This window comes from Colobus angolensis, unplaced genomic scaffold (genome assembly GCF_000951035.1).
Source record: "Colobus angolensis palliatus isolate OR3802 unplaced genomic scaffold, Cang.pa_1.0 Scaffold13, whole genome shotgun sequence".
Taxonomy (NCBI): Eukaryota; Metazoa; Chordata; class Mammalia; order Primates; family Cercopithecidae; genus Colobus; species Colobus angolensis.
In genome coordinates this window covers 8,586,454-8,596,330 of record NW_012114252.1, presented here as the reverse complement: position 1 = coordinate 8,596,330, position 9,877 = coordinate 8,586,454, and positions in this window count along the sequence as shown.

Sequence of the window (9,877 nt, the reverse complement as noted above, 5' to 3'; positions counted from 1 at the left end):
ACCACCATGCCCGGCTAATTTTTATCTTTTTAGTAGAGACAGGGTTTCACCGTCTTGGCCAGGCTGGTCTTGAACTCCTGACCTTGTGATCCACCCACCTCAGCCTCCCAAAGTGTTAGGATTATAGGCATGAAACACCACGCCCGGCCCCACATGAATTTTAGTATCATTTTGTTAAGTTCTGAAAATAATCATATTACAATTTTGATTAGAATTGCTGATATTTTGGGCCAGGCATGGTGGCTCACACCTGTAATCCTAACACTTTGGGAGGCCGAGGTGGGTGGACTGCCTGAGCTCAGGAGTTCGAGACCAACCTGGGCGATGTGGCAAAACCCCGTCTCTACTAAAATAAAAAAAAAGAAAGAAAGAAAGAAAAATTAGCTGGGTATGGGGGCATGCACCTTGTAGTCCCAGCTACTTGGGAAGCTGAGGCACAAGAATTGCTTGAACCCGGGAGGCAGAGGTTGCAGTGAGCCAAGATCACACCACTACACTCCAGCCTGTGACAGAGTCAGACTCTGGCTCAAAAAAAAAAAAAAGAGTGCTGATATTTTGAACTTCAACTTCTTTGGACTTGTATTATTATTTCCATTTTACAAAGGAGAAGCTGAGACACAGAGAGGCTAAGTAATTTACTCAAGGTCACACACAGTACACAGCCAAGAAAGAGACTGAGACTCAATCAGGCCTCAGAGGCCGCCCTCTTAGCTGTGATCCTGTGTTCTGCCTTCATATTCAAAAATCTAGGACAACTGGAGAAAGTATTCAAAATGCACTTTTTTAGGATAGAAAGTAGGATAGGATAAAAAGTAAAGACTTCAGGTCATTTATTTTTCACTTCACTTTCAAAAGGAGAACTTTAGGAGGGAAGCAAAAGAAGGTCATAGACTGAAATCATTTTCAGTCCGGCCTACGATCTCACCCTTTGATTCTCAAGAGAATGAAATGATACATAAAGGGAAGGTATGTCATTGTTGATGACTACCTGAAGTACTTTTGTTGTCCAAAAATGCATTGAGCACCGCATACCCAATAAGAAAGCTAAAATTTGTTTGGGCGCAGTGCCTCACACCTGTAATCCCAGCACTTTGGGAAGCCAAGACGGGTGGATCACCTGAGGTCAGAAGTTCGAGACCAGCCAGGCCAACATGGTGAAGCCCTGTCTCTACTGAAAATACAAAAAATTAGCCAGGTGTGGTGGCAGGCACCTGTAATCCTAGCTACTTGGAAGGCTGAGGCAGGAGAATCACTTGAACCTGGGAGGTGGAGGTTGCTATGAGCCGAGATCATACCACTGCACTCTAGCCTGGGCGACAGAGCAAGACTCGGTCTCAAAAATAAAATAAAAAGGCTGATTGATAGATATGTGATAAAGGAAAATTAAAATTTTCATAGAATCATGGTGGTGACTAGAGGGACATTCACTGTAAAATTCAACTTTGTTGTATGTTTGAACATTTTATAATAAAATGATGAATTCTACTCCTAGGTATATATTCAAGAGAATTGAAAACATGTCCACAAATTCATATGAGCATTATTCAAAGTAGCCAGAAAGCAGAAACAACCTGGAAGCCCATTAAATAATGAATGGACAAACAAAATATGGTATATCTATTCAATGGAATATTATTTGGCAATAGAAAGAAAGTACTGACACGTACTACAACATGGATAAACCCTGAAAACATCATGAGTGAAAGAAGCCAGACACAGAAGACCTTGTTGTATGTGATTCTATTTCTAGAAAAGATCAAGAGTCAGCAAATCTGTAGAGACAGAGTAGAGATTGCCAGGGGCTGGGGAGTTGGAGGAGAATGGGAAGTGAATGCTAATGGGTACAAGGATTCTTTTTGGAGTGATGAAAATGTTCTAAAATTGTGGAGATGATTGTGAAACTCTGAATATACTAAAAGCCATTGAATTTTACACTTTTTTTTTTTTTTGAGATGGACTCTTGTTTGGTAACCCAGGCTGGAGTGCAGTGGCGTGATCTTGGCTCACTACAACCTCCATCTCCCAGGTTCAAGTGATTCTTCTGCCTCAGCCTCCCGAGTATCTGGGATCACAGGTGCATGCCACTACGTCCAGCTAAATTTTGTATTTTTAGTTCACCATGTTGGCCAGGCTGGTCTTGAACTCCTGACTTCAAGTGATCCACCAGCCTCTGCCTCCCAAAGTGCTGGGATTACAGGCATAAACCACCGTGCCAAGCTGGATTGTACACTTAAAATGCATAAATTTTATGGTGGGTAAATTTTATAGTATGTAAATTGTATCTCAATAAAGGTGTTAAAAATAAAATGTCAGAAAAAATATTACATTCAGCCCTATTATCACCTGATTAATTGCCGTATCACCTACAAATTTCTTGCTCTAAATGAAGAAAAAGATCATCATAAATTCAAATATATTCTGTATATATTAACACAAATTTCTTAAGGAATTTCTAAATTCAATTCATGGTATTAATCTTTGATTCATCTAACTGGTTCTAACTGGAAGACTCTAATATTCTCTCAAATGTCTTTTTTTTTTTTTTTAGTAACAATGTGTAGTTACAGATGGCTCAGGATAGACTCACATGGTATTTAAGGCTACTAAAGTCAGAGCAAGAGTAAGTAAATGCTTAAACACTGCCCTGCTGGTCACTCTAGAGCCCTGTGAAGTCCCAGAGAAAGAAAGAAAGAGACAGAGCATGACGGTACATGTGAAATGAGGAAGTTATTCTTTAAACAAGCCACTGGTTCTCAAACTTGGGTGCATATTGGAATGGCCTGGGGACCTTTGTTATGCACTGATGCCTAGGTGCTCCTCCCCACCCAGAGATCTTCATGTAGCTGGTCTGGGGTGCAGCCTGGACATCAGGATCTTTTAAAGCTCCCTAGGAGATCCTAGCATGCGGCTGGATTGAAAATCACTGGCCCAGGACAATCACCGTAGCTCTGGGAGGGCCAGGCTGGAGCAGAGGCTTAGCTCAGAACCTAAATCCAAATGGTGCAGGGATTCAACATTCTCTGCATGACCCCAAGCTGCAAGAAACCGAAGCAAGGGTGAGTGAGCACAGATGGAGAGCGCAAACATGGAGACTTAACATCGTCCTCATCCTCTAATTCAAAAGATAGAATTCCAATCAAACTCTATTAAAAGGTAGTTCATGAAAAGCTTTCCTCCTACCCTGTTCCCCTGTTGCTGCCATGTGCCCTACCTCCAAACAGGTCACCAGTTTATCTTTATCTTTATAGCTTCTTCTTTATCTTTCTGGAAAAAGACATGTTTATCTTTTAGCTTCTTCTTTATCTCTCTAGAGAATTCAAGCCAACCCAGATATATGTTGTTTTTCCTTTAACAGCAAAGATAGAATTTCATACTATTTTTTTCCCAGGAAAATCTTGGAAATAATGTCGTATCAATGCTTAATTTCATATCAATTTCTCTCATATTTTTACATCTACATAGTATTCCATTATATAGATGCACCATAATTTACTTTAAGAGTTACTTATTGATGGGCATTTAAATTGTTTCTTAGTTGACATTATACCCAAATGCTTCCATGGATAACACTGTTCATGTCATTTTGCACAGATACTAATATAACTAGAGGGTAAATTCCTACAAGCAGAATCGCAGGGTCAAAATGTTGTACATTTGTAATTTGATAGACATCACAAAATTTTCCTCCGTGGGGTGGTTGCGATTTATACTTATACCAGCAACATGAGATTCCTCTTCACTCCTGCTAGCCCACCCCCGCCCGCCTCACCAGAGTAGGCGATCACACTTGTATGTTGTTTGCCAGTCTGACAGGTTAAAATATGATGTCTCAGCTAGGTGCAGTGGCTCACGCCTATAATCCCAGCACTTTGGGAGGCCGAGGCAGGCAGATCACGAGGTCAGGAGATCAAGACCATCCTAGGCCAGGGGCGGTAAGATCAGCCTGGCCAAGATGGTGAAACCCCATCTCTACTAAAAATACAAACAAAATTAGCCAGGCATGGTGGTGGGCGCCGGTAATCCCAGCTACTTGGGAGGCTGAGGCAGAGAATTGCTTAAACCCGGGAGGTGGAGGAGGCAGTGAACTGAGATAATGCCACTGCTCCAGCCTGGGCAACAGAGTGAGACTCCGTCTCAAAAACAAAAACAAAGAAAACCATCCTGGCCAACATGATGAAACCCCATCTCTACTAAAAAATACAAAAATTAACCGGGTGTGGCAGCGCACGCCTGTAGTCACAGCTACTCGGGAGACTGAGGCAGGAGAATTGCTTGAACCTGGGAGGCGGAGGCTGCAGTGAGCCAAGATCGCACCACTGCACTCTAGCCTGGGCGACAGAGTGAGACTCCGTCTCAAAAAAAAAAAAAAGAGAAAAAAAAAAAACTTCATATACAGGAGTTTGTTTTTCTTTCCCATTTGTGAACTTGTGTGTTTTCCCATGTTTAAGACTATTTTGTAGTTCCTCTTCTATCAATGTTCATTTGTAGCCCACAAGCAAACTGTGCTCCACAATATTCAGCTGTGGCCCAATGTTCTGGTTTGGCCCACTAGCAGCATAGACAATATAAGCACGCCCCAGTCAGTTAGCAACTTTTCTGGAGAAGAATAAGGAGGTGGGTGAACAGGTGGACAGACCAAGAGATGAAAGCCCTTCATCCTTGACAAAAGTGATTCAGGCTGTTTACTTGCCCCAAGAGGTCATACACCATATCTCAGTCATTCTGCTAATACTAATTGAATGCCTATGACATGTAAAACATGTCTAATAGATGAAAGAATGAAAGCATCAGGATATACCTCTCAAAATTACATTATAATAGAAGTCTTTCTACCAATATTCCTAAGTATTTCTTTTTTGTGGATATTGATGTGCAATTGCACTATCATTAGTAGTAATTAAACTCATTTCATACTTTTTGTATTTTCCTTGCATTAAGCTTCTCCAAACTGATAATTTTCTTTTTTCTTTTTTTTTTTTTTGAGACAGAGTCTTGCTCTGTCGCCCAGGCTGGAGTGCAGTGGCACAGTCTCGGCTCACTGCAAGCTCCACCTCCCAGGTTCATGCCATTCTCCTGCCTCAGCCTCCTGAGTAGATGGGACTACAGGCGCCCGCCAGCATGCCAGATTAATTTTTTTTTTCGTATTTTTTTAGTAGAGACATGTTAGTCAGATGGTCTCGATCTCCTGACCTCGTGATCCACCCGCCTCGGCCTCCCAAAGTGCTGGGATTACAGGTGTGAGACACTCTTTTTTTTTGAGACGGAATTTCACTCTTGTTGCCCAGGCTAGAGTGCAATGGTACGATCTTGGCTCACCATATCCTCTGCCTCCTGGATTCAAGCGATTCTCCTGCCTCAGCCTCCCAAGTAGCTGGGATTACAGGCATGCACCACTATGCCCGGCTAATTTTGTATTTTTAGTAGAGATGGGGTTTCTCCATGTTGGTCAGGCTGGTCTTGAACTCCCAGCCTCAGGTGATCTGCCTGCCTCAGCCTCCCAAAGTCCTGGGATTACACGCACGAGCCACCTTGCCTGGCCCTGATAATTTTCTAACATATTCTTTGAATCTATGCTCCTATATATGTAATCTTAGTACTGTTGGCATTTTTTTCCACCACCTGAAGAAAAAAAAACAAACCCTGATCCCCTCTTTATGATTCTTCCAAAGCCTTTTCTGACTTGAGAGCTTTGTGTATGCCTATTCTCTTATTGAGTTTCGTTTCTTTCTGTGTAAATTACAAGCCCTAATAAGGACTTTCCAATGGCATCTAGCCGATCCCTGAGGCGCCTTGCTGGACAGAGGTATCAATCTTTCCTGTTTTAAAGCATTTCTGAAGAAAGACCTTTCATTTTCTCGATAATCTTCCCATTCCAGTATTTATGATCTAGTCATGGAAATAACTTTCCACCACCTATCTCCCCGGGATGATCTCATTGACCATCTTAATGTAATTTGATGCTGATTACTTCTAAATTTTTCTTCAGTTCTCACAAATTAGTCATCAAAACAGATTCACACTGTAATTAACTTGTGACTTTGATTTTTTTTCATGGTAGAATTAAGAACTTTGATTTTTTTTCCCCATGGTGAAATCACTCTATATTTGTTTCCCATTTAAATAACTACATTTCCAAATTCAGGCATGCAAAGAATATCACTTAATTTATATTCCAAACTTCTTTCCACCAGGCAGGAAAAAACTCAGCCCCAGCCATTGCAGGGCTTACTGCACTCCCTTCCCTGGACGTCTTGCTGGACAGTAGAGTCCAGCAACTCAGGTAGCATCAGGGTGTCAGGAGACCCTCTGAGGACCACTGTCCCAGCTGCATGTCAGGTCCATGCACCTGCGCTGCAACTTCCATGCCCTGCTTAGGGCAAGGGAACTGCCAGCAAGGCTGGGAACCGCAGATGAGGTGGGGTCCCTGCTGTCTGCAAGACCACAGACCCCTCCTTCCTTTTTTAGCTTCTCTTTTCTCCTTTCCTTCAGAGGCACAACCTTTGGCTCCTCTATTCCCACAGAACACTGAACATACTTAGGGTTTTGGCTTTTGAAAACCTGAATATCTCAAAAACAAAAAAGAATACTCTTCGTCCATTTCATGTTGGAAACACATCACGTGTCAAGGTCTGTGCCAGGAGGCCCCCATCCATGAGCGTTGACGGTGCCACCAGGATGACAGGTGCATTAACAGGAGGCACCACATCGCAAGTGCACCAAGCCCACCCATGTGGAGATGACAAAAGAAGCCTTATTCACTTCCAGGAGGAAGGGACACTAAGCCGGGACCTGAAGAGGTAAGAAACAGGTGGAGGGCTCAGTGGGCAGTGGAAAAGACAGTCCCAGAAGATTTTACTCCACAATTGTTCTTTTCAACATTCTTTACTCAAATATTTGTGCATTTTATGTAGCTTCTCTTTTTTAGTGCTTTCATGATGGGTAAACTGAGTCTTCTCTATTGTCCTAAATGATAAGGAATTCCAAAAGGTTAACTTGTAAATGACACAATTTATTGTCAATTAACCCAACAAGTTTTATAATGTAACTGTGGAGAGAGCTTTGGGAGGAAGAGGGGCAAATGCTGTCTTGGCAAAATAAATCCAGAGTATTTTTAGCAAAACTAGAATCAGAGTTATGTTAATACAGGGAATATGAATCTCCCTAGTAGATCAGACTGGGACAGGGATGAGGGTGGGTTGGGAAGAACCTGCGAAGGAAATGATTCCTGCTGGGGAGAAGGAAGGAAGGTTTTGACTGGGACCTAAAGCTTGGCATAGACATACCTGGCATCCCAGCTTCTTCCCCAGACCTCAGGAGCAAGCTCACCTTTCTCCTAACATGGAAGGGTTAAACACACTATATCAAAACCCACTACTCCTTCTACTTTGGGGTCTCTGTAATTGGCCAAAGAGAAAAGCCATTGAATGATGTCTGAGGCTGCAAAATGTGTGGGACACAAGAAAAGATCAAAGGGTCCTGGAATTTAATGACAGTCATGCCTTGCTTAATGACAGGGATACATTCTGAGAAATGCATCAATAGGCGATTTCATCATTGTGTGAACATCACAGAGTGTACTTACACCCACCTAGCTGGTGTAGCCTACTGTGTACCTAGGCTATATGGTACAGCCTGTTGCTCCTAGGCCATCAACTGGAAGAGCATGTTACTGTACTGAAAACTGTAGGTAATCATAACAAATAGTAAGTATTTGGATATCTAGACATATCTAACATAGAAAAAGTACAGTAAAAGTATGGTATAAAAGATTAAAACATGGTATACCCGCAGAGGGCACTTACTATGAACGGAGCTTGCAGGACTGGAAGCTGCTCTGGGTAACTCACTCAGTGAGTGAGTGGTGAGTGAGTTGAGGGTCTAGGACATAGCTATATGCTACTCCATTTTTATGCTGCTGACAAAGACATACCCAAGACTGGGCAGTTTACAAAAGGAAGAGGTTTAATTGGACTTACAGTTCCACACGGCTGGGGAAGCCTCAAAATCGTGGCGGAAGGCAAGGAGGAGCAAGTCACATCTTACATGGATGGCAGCAGGCAAAGAGAGAGAAATGAAAGTCAAAAGAAACGGGTTTCCCCTTATCAAACCATCAGATCTCATGAGACTTACTCACTACCACGAGAACAGTATGGGGAAAACCACCCCCAATTCAATTCTCTCCCACCAGGTCCTTCCCACAACACATGGAAATTATGGGAGCTACAATTCAAGATGAGATTTGGGTAGGGACACAGAGACAAACCATATCAACTGTAGACTATATAAACACTGTACACTTAGGCTACTATATTGTATTAGTCCATTTTCACACTGCTAAAAAGAAATACCTGAGACTGGGTAATTTACAAAAGAAAGAGGTTTCATTGACTCCCAGTTTCTCATGGCTGGGGAGGCCTCAGGAAACTTACAATCATGGTGGAAAAGGAAGCAGGCACAGCTTACATGGCAGCAGATGAGAGAGAGAACTCCAGGGGAAACTTCCATTTATACAACCATCAGATCTCATGAGAACCCCCTCACTATCATGAGAACAGCCTGGCGGAAACTCCTCCCATAATCCAATCACCTCTCACCAGGACTCTCCCTCAATATCTGGGGATTACAATTCAAGATGAGATTTGAGTGGGGATACAAAGCCTAATCGTAATATACATCTATTAAAAATATTTTTCTGGCCAGGTTCAGTGGCTCACACCTGTAATCCCAGCACTTTGGGAGGCTGAGGCAGTGGATCACGAGGTCAGGAGTTCAAGACTAGCCTGGCCAACATGGTGAAACCCCATCTCTACTAAAAATACAAAACTTAGCTGGGCATGGTGGCATGCACCTGTAATCCCAGCTACAGGAGGCTGAGGCAGGAGAATCACTTGAACTCGGAGGTTGCAGTGAACCATGATCGCACCACTGCACTCGAGCCTGGGCGACAGAGCGAGACTCCATTTCAAAAAATATATATATATTTCTTCAACAATAAATTAACCTTAGTTTCCTGTAACTTTTAAAAAATCTTTTTAAACTTTTAGACTCTTGTGTAATAACACTTACTTAAAACAAACACATTGTACAGCTGTGCAAAAATATTTTTGTTTATATCCTTACTCTATAAGCTTTTTTCTAGTTTTAGAATTTGTCTTCTTGAATTTTTAAAAACTCTTTTACTAAAAACTAAGATACAAACATATACACATTAGCCCAGATCTGCACAGGGTCAGGATCATCAGTATCACTGTCTTCCACCCCCACATCTTGTTCCACTGGAAGGTTTTGGGGGCATTAACATGCATGGAGCTGTCATCTCCTATGGAATAATGCCTTCTTCTACACACCTCCTAAAGGACCTGCTTGAAGCTATTTAAGAATTAACTTTTTTCTTTTAAAAGTTAAAGGAACAAATAATATAGTAAATACATAAACCAGTTATACAAGCATTTATTATCATTATCAGGGGTGATGCACTGTACATAATTGTCTGTGCTAGACTTTTATAGGACTGGCAGTACAGCAGGTTTGTCTAAGCCAACATCACCACAAACTCATGAGGTACGCATTACTCTATGACATTACTACAGGCCGGGCGCTGTGGCTCAAGCCTGTAATCCCAGCACTTTGGGAGGCCGAGACGGGCAGATCACGAGGTCAGGAGATCCAGACCATCCTGGCTAACCCAGTGAAACCCCGTCTCTACTAAAAAATACAAAAAACTAGCCGGGCGTGGTGGCGCGTGCCTGTAGTCCCAGCTACTCAGGAGGCTGAGGCAGAAGAATGGCATAAACCCAGGAGGCAGAGCTTGCAGGGAGCTGAGATCCAGCCACTGCACTCCAGCCTGGGTGACAGAGTGAGATTCCGTCTCAAAAAA